Source organism: Thermobia domestica, chromosome 14, assembly GCF_964235325.1.
Source record: "Thermobia domestica chromosome 14, izTheDome1.hap1.1, whole genome shotgun sequence".
In the NCBI taxonomy this organism is placed as follows: domain Eukaryota; kingdom Metazoa; phylum Arthropoda; class Insecta; order Zygentoma; family Lepismatidae; genus Thermobia; species Thermobia domestica.
Window position 1 is genome coordinate 57,119,989 of NC_137467.1, and position 17,533 is coordinate 57,137,521.

The 17,533-nt window shown below is 35.4% G+C and overlaps 1 protein-coding gene across 5 annotated transcripts in view; it reads left to right on the forward strand.

Moving 5' to 3' along the window:
• Positions 1-17,533, forward strand: part of lilli (AF4/FMR2 family member lilliputian) — a 561,135-nt gene that overhangs the window by 291,921 nt on the left and 251,681 nt on the right. The window lies entirely within an intron of this gene.

Below are 17,533 nucleotides of genomic sequence, written 5' to 3' on the forward strand. Positions count from 1 at the left end.
ATATATATATATATATATATATATATATATATATAGAGGAACTGTACCAAAAGTGGGCCCCCATTTTGTTTTTTCCATATATCTAAGAAAATATCGATCAGAAAAAAATGCTATCCAGGCTGAGAATAATATGATATGTAATTGCTTTGCTTGTTTCTTCCCATCGCAATCAAGGAAAAAATGGATTGAGAAAAAATGGATTTTCATATGGACTGCATTTTCGGCATTCGAAAAAACTGTTCCAAAACCGGGCCCCTTTAAATTTAGGTAAATTACCCAAAGCGAAAATCTGTATTACTTTAAATGAGTTACGTATTTAAGCTAAAAACAACATCGTAAACACTGGGGATTGAAATAAAATGAAATATGAATGTTTAAAAGACTTTATTGGAAGAAATTGAAACAAATTTCGAAAAGTAAAGAACACATTAAAATTGAACTTAAAACTTAAATATTCCAGATTCTAGTGGCCAAAATGCAATATGAAAGTCTTTTTCTTAACTCCAGCACAACCTTTCAAATAGATTAAACTTATAAACTGAAAATATCTAAACTTAAATATTCCACATTTTACTGACGGAAATAGCAAATCAAAATGTCTTTTTTTTTTCTTTTTTAAACTCCAGAACAATCTTTCATATAGACTAAACTTGAAGACTGAAACTTTCAAAACTGAAATATCCAATATTCCACTGGTAGAAATAAGAAATCTAAACCTCTTTCTTTCTCCAACCTCCTTATTCGGCATCTAAAAAAATCCTCAAACTTCAGAACCGAAACTTCCAAATTAAACGTGATAAATGAAATGTTTCATGAAGTTAAGATTTCTGCTGGCAAGAGTCACAAATATAATTGACTTTCTCAGTCTCCTCACAATCTCCATGGGCCCACTAAGAGCACATGATACAATGGACCCAGAGTTCAATTCTCGTATCACTCGAAAAATTTTCAGTGCAGAACATGCATGTGGCATCGTCATCCGTGGACGATGTTTTCCCAGGTGGAACGTTTAAAGTTGAGAATATTGTTGATGCTTCCTTATATCAGAGATTGAGAGACAATCAGAATCGTTTTCCTTGGCTCTTCCTTTCACCTTCAGCTGTGTCTTTTACTTTCCTGGATTATAGGATCTTGATAATGACTTGACACTACCATGCCCTCGACCACGATATTGTGTTATTAGTTTCGGCTTTATTTTGGGCATTTTGGTCCTCTTGAAAATTGTAAATAAATTGCACGAATTATGAGAATTTGGTATGAAACATATCTTTTACTTTTGAACAACATAGTAGGGGCTCGCTTTAGGATTGACAAGGGGGCCCACTTTACGACCATACATGTTTTTACTTTCGCTGCAAATAATTTGTCACTCCTACGTCTAAATTACTAGCTAATTACATCGAACATACCTCTTACCATTAAGATTAAATAAATAAATAGTTGGCTCACTTACCTCTTTACTAACTATGGAAAACAATGCTTGCTCGTCGGAGCTTCAAAACTTTCCACTGTATGAAAACTCGTCAGATGTCGATTGCAGAACAAAGGATTAACTGATCAACACAGGAACTAGCGCTGCATGCAACAGTAACGGTAAACTACAATTTAGCTTATTTCTAGCATTCTACGCCAATACCGGGATCAGCAATTGAGGGGGCCCGCTTTATGGACCCGGGCCCGGGTTTGGTACAGTTCCTCTATATATATGCGCGCCGACTACGTGGGTGCTCCAGCGCTCCGAAACCCACAAGATTTTTAGTACTTATCCTTATAGCACCGGTATATTTTAGTTTATCACAGCACAGCTTTTTATGACAGTGTTCATAAAAGATTTTAACTAAAAATAAATCAGTCAAATATCGAGACTTCCCTGAAAACATTTAACACGTCCCGCCATTGATATGCACCCACATAAATTTTGGAGAGTCGGAGCCGTTGTATATATATATATATATATATATATATATATATCAAGTGAATTGCATATTACATGCTGTAGTTGAAAATCTCAAAAGTATGGAAATTATATATCCAAGCGTGGTTTACTTTCTTCTCTAGCTTTTAATTGTATATATACAGAGGTAAAAGTGGATCTGACAAGGTAGGGGGACGGATGACGTCACACCGTCTCCGTGTCTATCCTTGCTCATTATAACTTTTAAGGAAATGGGAGGACACCATATATATATTTTTGGAAGTGGGGTAGCTGCGTCCTCCAGCGTTCCTCCTCACTTTTACGCACGGCTGGATTAACTCATCTGGAGGCCCGGGGCTACAAAAAAAAAAAAAGGCTACGAGGCCCCTGCTGATTTCACCTAATACATTTCTGTATAGTAGGAAAGTTACGGAAATATGTTTCATATTTTTGGTCATATTTTATTTTATGATGATGATAGTATCATCATGATTCTTTTTAGATAGTTAAAATTTTAATCAGAGTGGAAGCCTGGGGCTGTATCCCTCCTAAGCCCTCTTAATCCGGCCCTGCTTTTACCCCAGTATATATAAAATAGTGGATTTTTTCAGTCATCCTAGCCATTTGGACTCTGCACCAGTAAGGATTCATAAAAGTTAGATTTAAAGAAAGAAGAAAAAAAAGAAACTTGCCAGCTCAGCGAACTGTTCCCAATAACTTTGTTGAGAAACGAATTCTACATTGTCTGTGTTTCCCTCATAGGGAACAGTGTGCACTTGGCAAGTTTCTTTTTTTCTTTCTTTAAATTAACTTTTATGAATTCCCTGGTGCAAGTCCAATGGCCTGCTGAACTGAAAAAAGCTACTGTTTCATTTAACATAGGGCACCTTACCAGTGTGGAGCCCAAAGGGCTCCTGCAAGTGAATAAAACCTATCATTTGAGATTCAAAACCATGTATTTCAACAACTTTTTTTCCGTATCTTTATCCATATCAAAGTTGGCCTATGATTGATTATTGATATGTATGCCTCGTACTATATATATGCATGCTTTTGAAGGGAACAAGGACATTCTGATTAATAAAAGTGTGGTCCACACGTGAAATAAGTTTGAGAAACACTGACCTGGGTCATTGATCTATGTTGTTTATCTAAGTTCTTGTGTGTAGCAGAGATTGAAAGTGTTGGGTTTTATGTAAATATATATAGTATAAGTATAGCCGACATGATGTAGTTCGCACTACAGTAGTTACACAATATAAAGTTATATAAAATCAATATGATTAAAATATCGAAAAGGCAATTGGCATGGTGAACGGTGTCCTAAGAATATATATTCACATGTAAACATGGTAGTCGGTCATAACGATATTTATCAGTGAAATGATTATGGGAATTGTTGAATAAACCGATTGAATGGAGATCCTTGCAGTGAGCGACAATTTGGTTGTCGACACCGGAAGATGTGTTGTTACAATGAAATTCAAATTGACTGTCCCTAGACACATAACGAAATCAATTATAGTGAGATAGTTTTTGTTCAGAATTAGTGTTCATTTCTTTTCATGGTTACTTAGTTTTAGAGTGCACAGCAGAGATGGCGTGAGTCAATGAAAACTTCACCCATGACCCACTAACCCACCACAACTCACTTTGACCCACTCCGACCCCTCACACACTCTGACTCACTATACACCAAAACCCATCGTCATCCACGCCCTCCTCTCCACTGACTAAAGCGTTTACACTTGTAATTAAAAAAAAAGCTGTGAAATTATCACAACTTAGAGCTTCAATTTCTACGCCCAATCGCTGAAGCACTGCTATGTTACAATACCAGTGGATCTGACGTTTACTGAATAACATAGTAAAGTGTTTGTTATGGGCCACATTACGATGAATTTCAGTTTAATTATCATATATAATTATTTCCATGTTGAAAATTTTTTTTCCAGTAGTCAATTCTCTAGAAACACACAGGTTTTGTTTCGAAAGCCAAGTAGTGAGTACAGTTGCTATTATTACAGTTGCAAATATCAATATCGAAAAGTGCCTGAAGTTATTTTTTCACTTACATATACTCATCTCACATAATAGATACTGTACAAACAAATGAAAAAGGAAGAAAATGAAGGCCTTGAAAGTAAAACACAGACAAATTCGCCAGTGTTCACATGTTATCTACAATGCACTGAGCAGTGGGTGGTTTATCGCAGTGGGTCACGTCCAGTTGGTCATGTCCATGACCCAGTGACCCATTCAAATATTGACCTACGACCCCCACCCCATCTGTGGTGCACAGCTGTGGCACGAGAGCTCCCTGGTTCACTTCCGGGCTGTGCCTGGGATTTCTCAGGGTTGTCCCGTTCCACCTGGCATTCTTATTCCACCAATTTGTTCATGACCATTCATAACACTTCAAAGATTCCATTTCATATTTTAAGTCGGCCCGTTTCGATTTTGGTTCTTTACCATGGGAAACTTCAGATTCAGGCCCTTCTGATATGATCAATAGGGATGTATATTTTGTTATATTTTTGTTGTTAGATTTCAGTAATGTCATTTGAGATTCTGTGAGGGGAGGATGCCCACCGACATAAGAATTTCAGTTTTTTGTATTATTACTTATTAGTAGAGCAACCCAAAAGCATAATAACAATTTAGACATATGGTTGGTACCTTGAACATGGTTGTAGTTGTTTAAGGGTCCAGAAGAAACTAATTTTGAAAAGCATAATTTTAGAAAATAAAGAATAAAGCATAATTTAAAAGATATAGCACAATTCTTGGAAAATTCTGTTTAACTGCAAATTTAACATACTGTATTAATATTTTTAAGACCAATATTTACAAAGCAAAATCATTGAGAACATAACAATGCATCAATAAAAAGCTAATTTTTATTTCTGTGAATATTTTAGTGTAATCTTTTGATGTGGAAAAAAGGAAAAGAAGAAAACTTTCCGTCAACAATGAATAGTGCACAAGAACTCAACACTATGTTGTTATGTGTACCTCTTGAACTTGAGTACTTTCTGTACTTTTTGGTGGCGTCTTTTACTTTCCCTTTCTGTATATATGCACCTCTAAGGCGCGCACAAGTAATAAAACCTGACTCGAGAAAAGCATATCTCTTTACAGTGCATTAAGTAGAAAGTTCATTAAATATGAAAGAAACTGGTTGCATAAAATATTAATAAATAGATTAAGATATTTAGAATATTTAATGTATAGTAAATATTATACATTATACACAATTAATATAAAACAATGATTGAAATTAACAATAAAGCATAATTTGGAAAAAATAAAGCATAATTACACACACAAAAAATAAAGCATAATGTGGGTTGCTCTACTTATTAGTATACAATCGGTTTAAAGGCGTAGATTTCAAATGACGTCCGTGGCAGGTTTTATCCTATGTAATGCGTAGCGAAGTAATTGTTCAAGTGGACCAAGTAAAGAACGGGAACAGTTTTCATCTGTAAATTCATTTCTGTTTATACTAGGATATATATTACACAATTGAAAGGAGAAAACATACTACACAAACTGTAATTTTAGAAAGTACACTTCGAGTGTTTAGCGCATGATTGTTGTATCAATAGCGTACTTGAATGATCATACATGATCGTTTAAAACGTTTCAAGGACACCAACGTTTCCACCATTTGTAGGGAACTCTTATTAAAGTAGAATTAGGTTTTTAGGGTGAGGGGCATGCTACTCTCTGTATATATTTAATGAAAGAGTGCACACCTCTGGAGCAAGAAGCTCCCTGGCTCATTTCCAGGTTGTGCCTGGGTTTTCTCTCGAAATTTACTGAACTTAGCGGGATGCCGGTTGCTATCCCACTCCCCACGTGGATCCAAGACTGCGAAATATTATGTAAACAGATCATTGTTGTGCGATCTTAGGTTTGTAATTGCGTTTTAAGAAGTTATATTCCAGTGACGTTACTACCTATGCACACGGAAAAACAGGTTTCCTGTATAAGCAATGATGTAATGCTATAATTTTTGGTAGGAATACGCTCGATCGTTTTCAAAAGTATAGCGTATACGCAAGACAACTTGGAGTATACACACTAATATACGCTCATTCTTTAGCAAATTTAAGGTGAGTATACGCTGGAGTATAAAAATTTTAGGTGGGTATGACATATACACCATGGGGGGGTCTACTCTCGTATACGCCCCATTACATCCCTGTGTATAAGTACTGTGAGAAAGAGTACAAATTTAAGAATGCTTAACAGAGAGTTTACGCCCAAAATTATTTCACGAGTCAAGTACTTCAAACACACACATGATCAGGTGTACCATAACATTCAAATGAACGTGGCTAAAGCTACCGTACATAATTTTGCTCACTTTTCTGCTCAATTGCTTCGTCTGTTTCATTTTCACCCGAAAGGGGAAGAGCAGTAAGTAAGAAGTTAAACTTGTCGTTAATAGATGGCGTAAACGGCCAGTGAAGAGCGAAACTGCTAGAAGCATCCGGATGTTATCAGACTACCCTCCCCTGCCCCGTTCTTTTCTTTCTTCATACATCACGGAAATAGTGTTTACACCTACATAAAAAGACGTAGAAACGAGAAGTAAATAATGAAATAAATGAATTTAAAGACGCTTGCAGAGCTTCGAATTAAGTGATTACTTTATTAAAGAGACAGGAAGCTGAATACATTTTAAAAATTTGTCAACAGGCAAGTATCCATCTTTCGGACATTACTCTTGTTACTTTCAAGGTCGTTATCTTCCACGTTTATCCTCTATTTGTCAAACCGGACGTCGTTTGATCCAATGTAAGAAGGGAAGCTTCCTGATAGATACGAAACTAGCTCAGTTCAAGTATTCAAGTAGATAAACATACGATTCGTTTCAAATTAGCAATTAATTTAGTTGTCATAAATAAACATGTTAAACTTGAAAGTAGGCCTAAATCTGTCAAATATTCAGTGCATACAATGATGACCTTCAGCTGTTTAAGGTTAAAATTTCTCATTTTCTGGGACATTTTGTTAAAATTTTCTCTCCTTCTCTAGATCCAGTACTTGTGGATATAATAAAATAATTCTCAATTACAGTACTAGATTTGAGAATCTAGTACAGGGGTAGGAAAACTTTTATTTTTTTAATTTTTTAAAGGCTGCATTGACACTCCCATTTTCCAAGAAAACCGCATATTACAGTCTTGAACATACTTAATGTTTGTAGTGATTTTACAGTTATTATTAGAGTTACATGAATAAAACATACCAAAGTATATTTTAAAAAATACTTTAACGAAGGTGTATTTCTCTATATTTCATATTCCTTTTATAATTTAACAGTTTTCACAATAGACCCATACGGCCGTACTTTATGTACAGGATTTGCAAGCTCGCAGGATCCCCACCCCTGACATACATATATATATATATATATATATATATATATATATATATATATATATATATATATATATATATATATATATATATATATATATATATATATATAATAGAGAGAGAGAGAGAGAGAGACTTCATAGTATGGGTATATCCTTTTCTAGCTTTTAACTTATTGACGCATTTCTGTGGAAATTGAAATGTATTCAGGTAGTTGTTTTTTTTTTCTAAGTGATTTTACTAATAGGAAAGTCCTGCATAATAGGATATCTATGAACGAACAATCAAAGTACATAGTGAGGAAGCATGCAATATACGTGCTAATATTTGACTTAGTAGTGCGAATGAGGTGAAGTGGAAAATTGAGGCCCGTCCTTTTTCAAACTTACGGAACTTGTCTGTAAGTCTGCGTCAATTGATTGAAGAGACAATTAAGACATGCTGCAGTTAAGCCGAGATACCAATTTTCGACAGCATCTGGAGTTCTCTCTGCTGGTCTAGTGACAAGCACATGCGCCTTCGGTGCACGGGATTCCGGGTTCACTTTCCAGTGGGAAGGCATTAGATGTATTATGGTGGTTTGTATTTCACGTCTCATAGGCTTGGTGCTGAAAAGACGCAAAGAACAATTCTACATCATCATTCCGGTAACACGTGTTTATGACAATAGAGTTTGTAAACTTCTTCATTTGTCTTGTTTTTATTCCAGAACTTGAGTTACCTTCTGGATAGCCCTTATACCTCTTCCTATTTTTTGTTGTAAATAACGATTACTCAACTTTGTTGTTGTCGTTGGAAATTTAATAAATCCAAATCCTAACTTAAACTCCCTGGTGGCTATGTGGTCAGGATACGTGCTTTTGACGTGGGGAATGGGGATTCGGTTCCCAATGGGAGCGCATATTGTTCGAAACTCACATCAGGCTAGCTCCATGTCTTATATAGCCATGCTGCTGAACGTCAAATCAACTCAATTTTAATGGCCAGTAATTCGGGAATCAAAGAAGTGTATAGGGAAATATTGTACATACGTACATAGTAATGTCTACCACTATGCCAGTATGCAATAATCTTGGTGGTTGATTAAAAAAAAAAAAAAAGCAATGAACGAAAAAAAATGTAGGAAGTGTAGTAAAAATACTAGAAATCAATATCATATATGGAACTGAAGCAAACAAATAAAAATTCTCTTCAATTGTCAATATTCGTATTAATTGCTCAAAATAATCTGTAACTCGTGTATTCAGGATTGCCCATAAGGGAGAAATTAAACTAAAGTCTCTTGCATTTATAGTCCACGAAAGGCTGTGGCTAGCGAAATGACTCCATTCGTAAAGGTTCCATTTCCAAGCTGCCATACGACAGTGGGTGAAGAATCAAAATTCTCTTGAACACTCTCATGGCTATATGGTTAGCGCGGGGACTTGATTTCAATTCCCGATGGTAGCTCATGTAGTTTGGATTCCACGTTAAGTTGTTTATCTGTGTCTTGTATAGGCTTTAGTGCTGAAAGGGACATATAGCCTTAACCCCTCTTGATCCAACCAAAGACGTTCTCATTGCTTCTAAGTTTGTTGCCAAGTAAGTACTCCTTGAGTTTTGAATCAAATAGTAGTTATTAGGGATCATGACAGTTGATTACGGATGCTCTATTATTTGAAACCCTGCTTATAGGCTGGCAGCGTTAGCTACGTCAAGGTGGCTTGGGACGTTATCTTGAAAAAGCAAAATTCGTAGCTGCTAATTTCAACCTCGTTTTGATAATAGCCTCAGATACTGTCGATATAAGTTGGACTGGTCTACACTATATAGAGCCAGGGTAAACAATTAACAAACACCCTTTATTAATATTCGTTGAATGCTGCAAAACAAAATATCTTAAATCAGATGTTCTTAGCATATTTAATATCCCAACCCCTTTTTATTAAATCAAACCATTCCTTATTGGTTTAACACTTCGTTTGTTTTTGTTTCCCTATTCTCTGTTGTTTTTGACAAGTATGGAATGAAGAATTCTATCATAATAAAAAAATCAAAATAATCTCCAGAAATGTGTTTTTCTGGTACTAGATCCTAATTATGTTGTATATTTTTCGCAATCCCATGTATTTTCCCCGCAACCCCACTTAAGGGTCCCAATCCCCAGGCTGAGAAACCCAGTCTTAAAATATGAGAATTAAGAGTAGGAGTGATCATACATTGAAATATACACTCAATTTTTCCATCATTTCAAGTAATACTACCGTACTCAAGTCTGAAGATTATTTTACTAGTGGGATCGTGCAGTGGAGAAGTGAGCGAAATATGTATAAATTTGAAGATTTTCAGTACTGATTTAATCTCCAAGAAAGCGGTAGTCATTAGATCTGTAGTAAAACTAATCATATTTTCATAATTTAGGAAAGGAGTGTTACCTTGAAACATGTTTTTATAGTTGGGGTAGAACTTACCTCTTACCCTGATATAAGAAATAGGTCATATTAAGAAGTCTCAAAGAGAGCATGCCTCGTTTTCAGAAAAAAAAAAAAAAAATCTTTTCTAGGAACGGTACATAAAAATATCGTGTAGAAACTAATTTTACACATGCCCTTAGAACTATGGACAGTACTTGGTTACATGTGTAAGTTGGATGGAGGCCAATTTAGGTTTAATTGTACTTTTTAAGGAAGTTCTGGGTACTTTTTGCGTAAGAAAAAACTTGAAAATAGCATCTCATTTATATATGTTTCACCCGTCATCTTCATATTCATGAATATTACTTGAACGAAGAGTACTAATTGAAAATCTTTCCTTTGTCTTAAAACGATATCACTTCGTTTTAGCCCTGATTCGCTTTACGTATCTTTTAAGTTATTACGTTATTATAGTAAACATATCAACTACTAATTTACTGACCATAAACATGAATTGCATCCAAAAATCTTCGATTTATTCCTCTGTAGTATACGTACATAAAATGTCAGCAGCAATCATAGCAAATAATGATCTTGATAATACCAACATGTCCTATCCATCATAAAACAATAATCTTACTCATGACAACGAGTCAATAACAACGTTCTTTCTTTTAATTATATCTAAGTTATCTGTTTAATTATTGCGCCTCTGATCAATGTTGATAAAATGGGTACAGATTAATTATAGTATCGCTGTAAATGTCGCCCAGAACGGGAATTCCGTAACAGTATTCACAGAGAAGGAAAGAACCCTGGATATTTTCAAAACACTTACTTTTTGAATAGCCCTCGTACTAATCATTATTACATCAATCCTCGTATTAATTATTATTATTACATCAATGTAAATATTTTTCTTTTCTCTTCTTTCTCCATATATATATATTAATTCATTTATAACAATATTTTTCTTTTATTACTAATTACATATCATAAACGTCGATTCATTACAAATATCATTTATGGGTCTATCCAAAATTATAGGTAATTGATGACTTACGCAGAGTTACTACTTAACTGTTCCTCTTTTACATTGAGCAATAACATCCATTTACAAACAATATTATTTATAATTAAGATTGTCATCTTATCAAAACAACAACAAGATCAGAAGGCAATAATTACGTTTAAAAGCTTCAATTTAAATTCACTGTCATGGATTTCAAGTTAATACAATCGAATCTCTTTTGAACATGCAAAATAAAATAAAGAAACATAACATTCAGAATTAACACAAAGATAAGATAAATTAATCACATGATAACATGTCGCACAAACATAAAGTTTAAATGAAGTATTCACAACACAACTCGTAATATCTGAGATAATAAAATTAAGAATTGTTATCTAAGTTTAATTTAGTTAACATATCAGGTTTAACTAAAGCTTCAACTAGTTTCAACCATTTGTTTTTCGTGATTTTCGAAGGTTGCCATACCTTTAGTTCGTCAATATTGCGCAACCCTATAGATTTGCCTGTTTTAGCATCAACTAATTCAAACACTTTAGGATTGATTTCCTTAACACATAGGTAAGGACCAGCATAGACATCACAAAACTTATAAATTCGCTTTAAACTAGCATTGCTTTGCGGATGGAGCTTCAGAAACACCATGTCGCCAGTTCTGATCTGGTACTTATTCTCCTGTTCTTCCTTTACTTTTTCATTGCGCCGTTGGAATTTTCGAGATCGACGAGTTTGTACCATACTTATCAAATGTGAGGGTTCCAAATCCTCCGAATCTCTTAACTTTATATCAAAATGATGTTCAATGGAGTATATTATATCTGTTCCGTTATGTATATTTGCCGGTGCCACTCCGAGCGAATCAGAGATAGAATAATTTAAGAAATAAGTAACTTGAGTAACATATTTTACCCAATCCGAATGTTTGTCTTTACACAAGTGTCTGAAAAGTGTGCCAAAATGGCGATGGATATTCTCCACCACGGAACTGCTCGGATGGTATGGGGTAACAAAATGGACTTTGATACCCGCATTAGCCATTGATCTTATAAATGAGTCGCTACGAAACTGTGGACCATTGTCGCATAAAATATGTTCTACTGTTCCACAATGAGGTATGTATACGTTCAATATACGGTATATAATGGCTGAAGACGTCGCTTTTCTCAAAGGATAAGCCACAACATAACGGGAAAATATATCCATCACTGTAAGCAAGTAAGATTCTCCAGAAGATGCCCTTGGTAAAGGACCATATAAATCTATCGACAGGAAGTAGTGAGGTCTATCAGGTAGTATTGAAAGCATCGGCTTATTGACAGCACGGTTATTATGTTTAATACGCATACACTCTTCACAATCACTAATATATGTTTTAATAGTACGTCTAAGGGATTTCCAATAAAAGGATTTATTGATTAGGTCAAAAACCTTTCGATAACCAAAATGCCCAAAATCGTCGTGATACGCCTTCAGTATCTTAGGAATTAATGCAGGAGGAACGCAGATTTTCTTGCGATTTTTAAATTTAAAGTCTTTAATCAACAACACATCATTTGAAAGCACGAACGTGGTATTCCACCCTTTAGGGCAATTACAACCTGGGGCACATGACGACAGATGGTTGATAATTTTCATATAATCCTCATGATCTCTTTGATTCTTTATCAAGTCTTCTAAATCTACATGAACAATTTCATCCTGAAGAATCTTAAAGACGTTTATACTTAAGATGCGCTGTTCTTCACCAGGGAATATTCTTGACAATGCATCCACGGGACCATTATTTATCCCTTTTATATGCTGTACTTCGAAATCGAAGGACTGGAGTTCTAGCGACCATCTTAATAATCTATTGTTGTACCCTCGTATACTGCGAAGATATCGTAACGAACTGTGATCGGTGATTATCGTAAAATGGCACCCACTAATATATGGAGCAAACTTTTGGATCGAAAAACGTATTGCTAACAGTTCGATTTCAGTAGTAGTATACCCCTTTTCTGCTTTCTTGAGTGTCCGACTCACACAATGTATGACAGCGGGACTTTCCATTGAAGGATTGGGTTGCCAAAGAATTCCAGATACTCCCGCTAGAGAACCATCACACTGCACAAAAAAAGGCATATCATAATTCGGATGATTTAAACGAATATTTCGCATTACACAGTCCTTCAGTTGGTTGAAACTTCGTTCCTGCAACACACCCCACTGCCATGGTATTCCCCTTTTGGTAATAGTGAATAAAGGTTGTGCAATTTCAGCAAAACGGGGAATCGATTTTCGAAACCAATTGAACAATCCTAGAATTTGACGAGTTTGTTTTACATTGGTTGGCGGAGGCAGATCGTTAATAGCCTGAACTTTGGACTCGCTGAAACACAAACCCTCCGAATCGATCTGATAACCAAGAAATTCTATTGACGTTTTGAAAAACTTTGATTTTTCCAGATTTAAAGTAAACCCAGACACTTCTAAACGTTTTAACACAATATCCAGATATTTCAAATAATTTTGATAATCTTTTCCCATAATTAATATGTCGTCAGCATACACTATTACATTACTCCTCAGATCTTGACCCAGAACTCGATTTAAGCATGATGCTAACGCTGCACTTCCATTGATCAGACCAAAAACTACTCGATTATATTCGTATAGATGTCCTTCGAAGGAAAAGGCCGTGTAGGGTCGTGATTCCTTATCTAGCAGGATTTGGTTATACGCCATGACCAAATCGAGATTCCCAAAAATAACGTTCCCTTGTAATGTACTTAAAATTTCTTCTACAGGTGGGTATCTGACTTGTTGTAATTTTATACACGAGTTCAATTTACGCATATCTAAAACAATTCTCAGGCGTCCATCCTTTTTCGGTACAACATGAATGGGGTTTAAGTGAACACTTTGGGACGGACTAATTATCCCGTCACGCAACATTTCTGAGATTTGTTTCCTTACATTTTCCCTGAACCTGTAGGGAATTATATAGGGTTTAGTAACAATTGGGTTTTTGTTATGTACCTCAAGTGAATATAGGAAATCTTTACAACAACCTGGGCGGTTAGAAAATACCTTTCGGTGTTTATGCAAAATCTGTACAAATTGTGAAGTTATATCTGGGTCTTTAATTTCCAAATCATGTGAAATTTTTTGGACATAAAGATCGAACGGATACGTCCCCTCACCTTCATCAACTAAATTATTTACCATATTGCATTGAAGTGAGCTTTCTTCCATATGAGAAATTAATTTTTGTGTTATTCTGTCAGTTAACCCAGGTAAGGTAAATGTTTGGTTCTCAAAGTTTAAAATTACACGAAATTGTGTTATGAAGTCGAGTCCAATCAAAAGGTTTTCATTTAACTCATTTATTACTAGAATAGGAAGATTAATATCCCGTTCTTGCACAGATAAGACAATATGAGTTCTGCCCATAACTCGCTTTTTATGTTTCCCTGTATAATCAACTAGTATCAAATTTTCAAGCTTTTCCAATCTGGGATTTGAATATTCTTTAGCAATCTTACTCCAAAATGAAAAAGACAACAACGACGCGTTAGCTCCCGTATCAAGTAAAGCGTTTAGAGAAATTCCATTAACTTTCACAGGAATTCTTGCCGTACAGAACGACTTCAAAAATACAAAATCATTGTCATAATTATATGAATCATCAATGTCATCATCGGTTTCCCAGTAACAATTTGCAATGGGTAAATACTGATATACACAACGTCTATTTACTACATCAAATTTATATTTATCATCATAGTTATCCTTAAATAAATTACCGTCGTTCGCAAGTAAACTATTAGATGAACATTGAGATGAATAATCGTGAGAACCTTCAGCTGATATGGGATTAACCCCAACCATATCAGCGGGTTTTAGTTTAAATTATGATTAACAAATGAGTCAATTAAAGTACACTGAACACCACAATCTTGGTTATTCTCTCTTGATCCATTTCCCGTTTCATTTATTACTTCGGTCCTATTCCGACAGTTCCTGCCATCTCGAGATCTCCAATTGAATCTGTTTTGAGTCACACTGGTATGCATGGCATTGTTACTGTAATTACGTCTTCCACGAAAGTTTCTTCCGTTCGTCCAACTGTTCCTCGGATTACCATAATTCGTTCCATTTCTGCCGCTAGAATTGAATCTTCCATTAGCTCCAGTTCCAGTACGTATAACGGATCTTTCACTAATTCCAATGCCAGTATTATCACGTGACCTCTCATCGCTGCGAAGGTTTTCGACATTTTCACTAGTTATATTCAGGTTTCTGACAGGAATTGGATTGGGTGGATTACGATTACTTCCGCTAGGGTTCGGGAATTGATTCTCGAAGTTCTGAACTAAAATTATCAGATGATTGAAGTTTACGCATTGAGCAGACAACAGTATCTGTTGTAATTTATATGGCAATAAAATGCGTACGGAAGCGATTATTCTGGATTCGGGCTGAAACGGATTGACAAGTTTAAGTTCATTATAGGCATTAATCGTAAAATCTGTAAGAGATTTATCGACCCGAGGTGAATAGTGTCGGGTTCGCACCATCGCATCACGGTTAGCTAACAAGAAATCATTTTCGTAATTAGCCAACAGGGCCCGTTTAAATTCTTCGTAGGATTTGACATGATCGCGAATAGCTTTAAACCACAAGGAGCAAGGGGGAAGTAACAGATGTGGTAACAACTTCATAAATTTAGATTGATCCACACCCATAATTTCGCACTCTGCTTCAAACTTCTCTAAGAACGAGCTTGCGGTTTCGTCACACTTACCGCTGAATTTAGTCATGGCCTTAATTTCACTGACCTTAACGTTTATTTTACTATGATTATGATTTTGTTGGCGTTGATAATGGTCTGGAACTCTTTCGCTCTCATGTATCTGCCTTCTTCTTTTGCGATCTGGACTTTGGAATCGCCTACTGTGATCTTCCACAACTAAACCATCATCAACAGAACTCTTAGAAGAAAATATCCCGTCAGTTTCTATTAATGGAGTTCTCGGGCGGTGATGCAATGCTTCCTGTTGATGATGCAATATTTCCTGTTGATTGGGAGTACCCAAAGCCTCCTTATACATAAGATCATTGTAGCCACATTCCCTCTCTTGTAACGATCTGATTCCCTCTTGTAAGTTGGATATCAGTATGCTATGTGAATTAACCTGGGCAGTAATATTCACTATCTGATTTTTTTGTTGGGCTGTCGTCGATTCCACCGCTTCAACGGCTTTCTTTATCGACTCTGTTTCTAGAGCTAGTTGATCCTGTCTATCTTGCCATTTGTTACTAAATTGTTGAAACCTAGTATCAAGTTCTCGCGTCATATCATTTGTAATTTTGACGGTAACTTCATTAGCTAATACTTGCAAATTTTCTTTCAAACTGTATTGCAAGCGATCAAAATTTTCTTGCACACCTTGTACTTTATCTGCAAGAGATTTATGCTGCGCTAGTATCTGTTCTAACTTATCATCGTACAATTTTTGTTGTTGATCAAATTTCTGTTCTAGCTTTTCATCTTGTTGATCAAATTTCTGTTCTAGCTTTTCATCTTGTTGATCAAATTTCTGTTCTAGCTTTTCTAGCTTTTCATCTTGTTGATCAAATTTCTGTTCTAGCTTTTTATCTTGTTGATCAAATTTCTGTTCTAGTTTTTCATCAAGTAGTCGACTAAACATATCAATAAGGTTAGAATAGGAATGTTCAGACACAGCTGTTGCATTTCCAGATATGGTTTCGTTTGAAACACTGGGTACTTCTTCAATCTCAGAATCCTGCATATTAACAACTCTTTGTATTCTCTTCCCGCTTCTTAAAATAGTGAAACTCATAAAAAGGTATATGTACTTATGCACATAAACTCAGTTCTTACTATTCTTCGGAACTAAATAGTATGGTCCCGTGTCTTCGGCACCAGATAAAACGATATCACTTCGTTTTAGCCCTGATTCGCTTTACGTATCTTTTAAGTTATTACGTTATTATAGTAAACATATCAACTACTAATTTACTGACCATAAACATGAATTGCATCCAAAAATCTTCGATTTATTCCTCTGTAGTATACGTACATAAAATGTCAGCAGCAATCATAGCAAATAATGATCTTGATAATACCAACATGTCCTATCCATCATAAAACAATAATCTTACTCATGACAACGAGTCAATAACAACGTTCTTTCTTTTAATTATATCTAAGTTATCTGTTTAATTATTGCGCCTCTGATCAATGTTGATAAAATGGGTACAGATTAATTATAGTATCGCTGTAGTCTGATTGACGTCAACTCTGTATAGACCCTGCAGTGGCCTTCGTAGTATCTGAAGCATCGCTGACGCAATGCTGATCATAAAACTTTCTGAGTTGAAAACTTAACGTTTCTAATAGCGTGTGATTAGGTAGTCGTTGTTTGGTAGCATCTAAATTGGAAAAAAAAATTTCCTTGTCTTCTTGTTCAACAGTGGCGCACAGTGTGATAACGGTATCTTGTTTACTGAAACGTATAACTATGTGGGGAAATATTAGAAAGATGAACAACACAGTAGGAAGGGCATTGGAGTAGATAGTGGCGTTTTCGTCTTGTATTATAGGTCCGGGTCCATTTTTCCTGTTGAAATTGTTTTTACTTGGTTATTGCGCAAGCCGAACAGATGTTAACTATTTCTGCTAATATTATTCGAATATTCATAATTTGAGCAGTCTTTCTGTTTCCGAATAGTTTTCTAACAAATATTCGAATTTTGAGGATTAGGATTTTAGATTTATGGGCTTTCGGC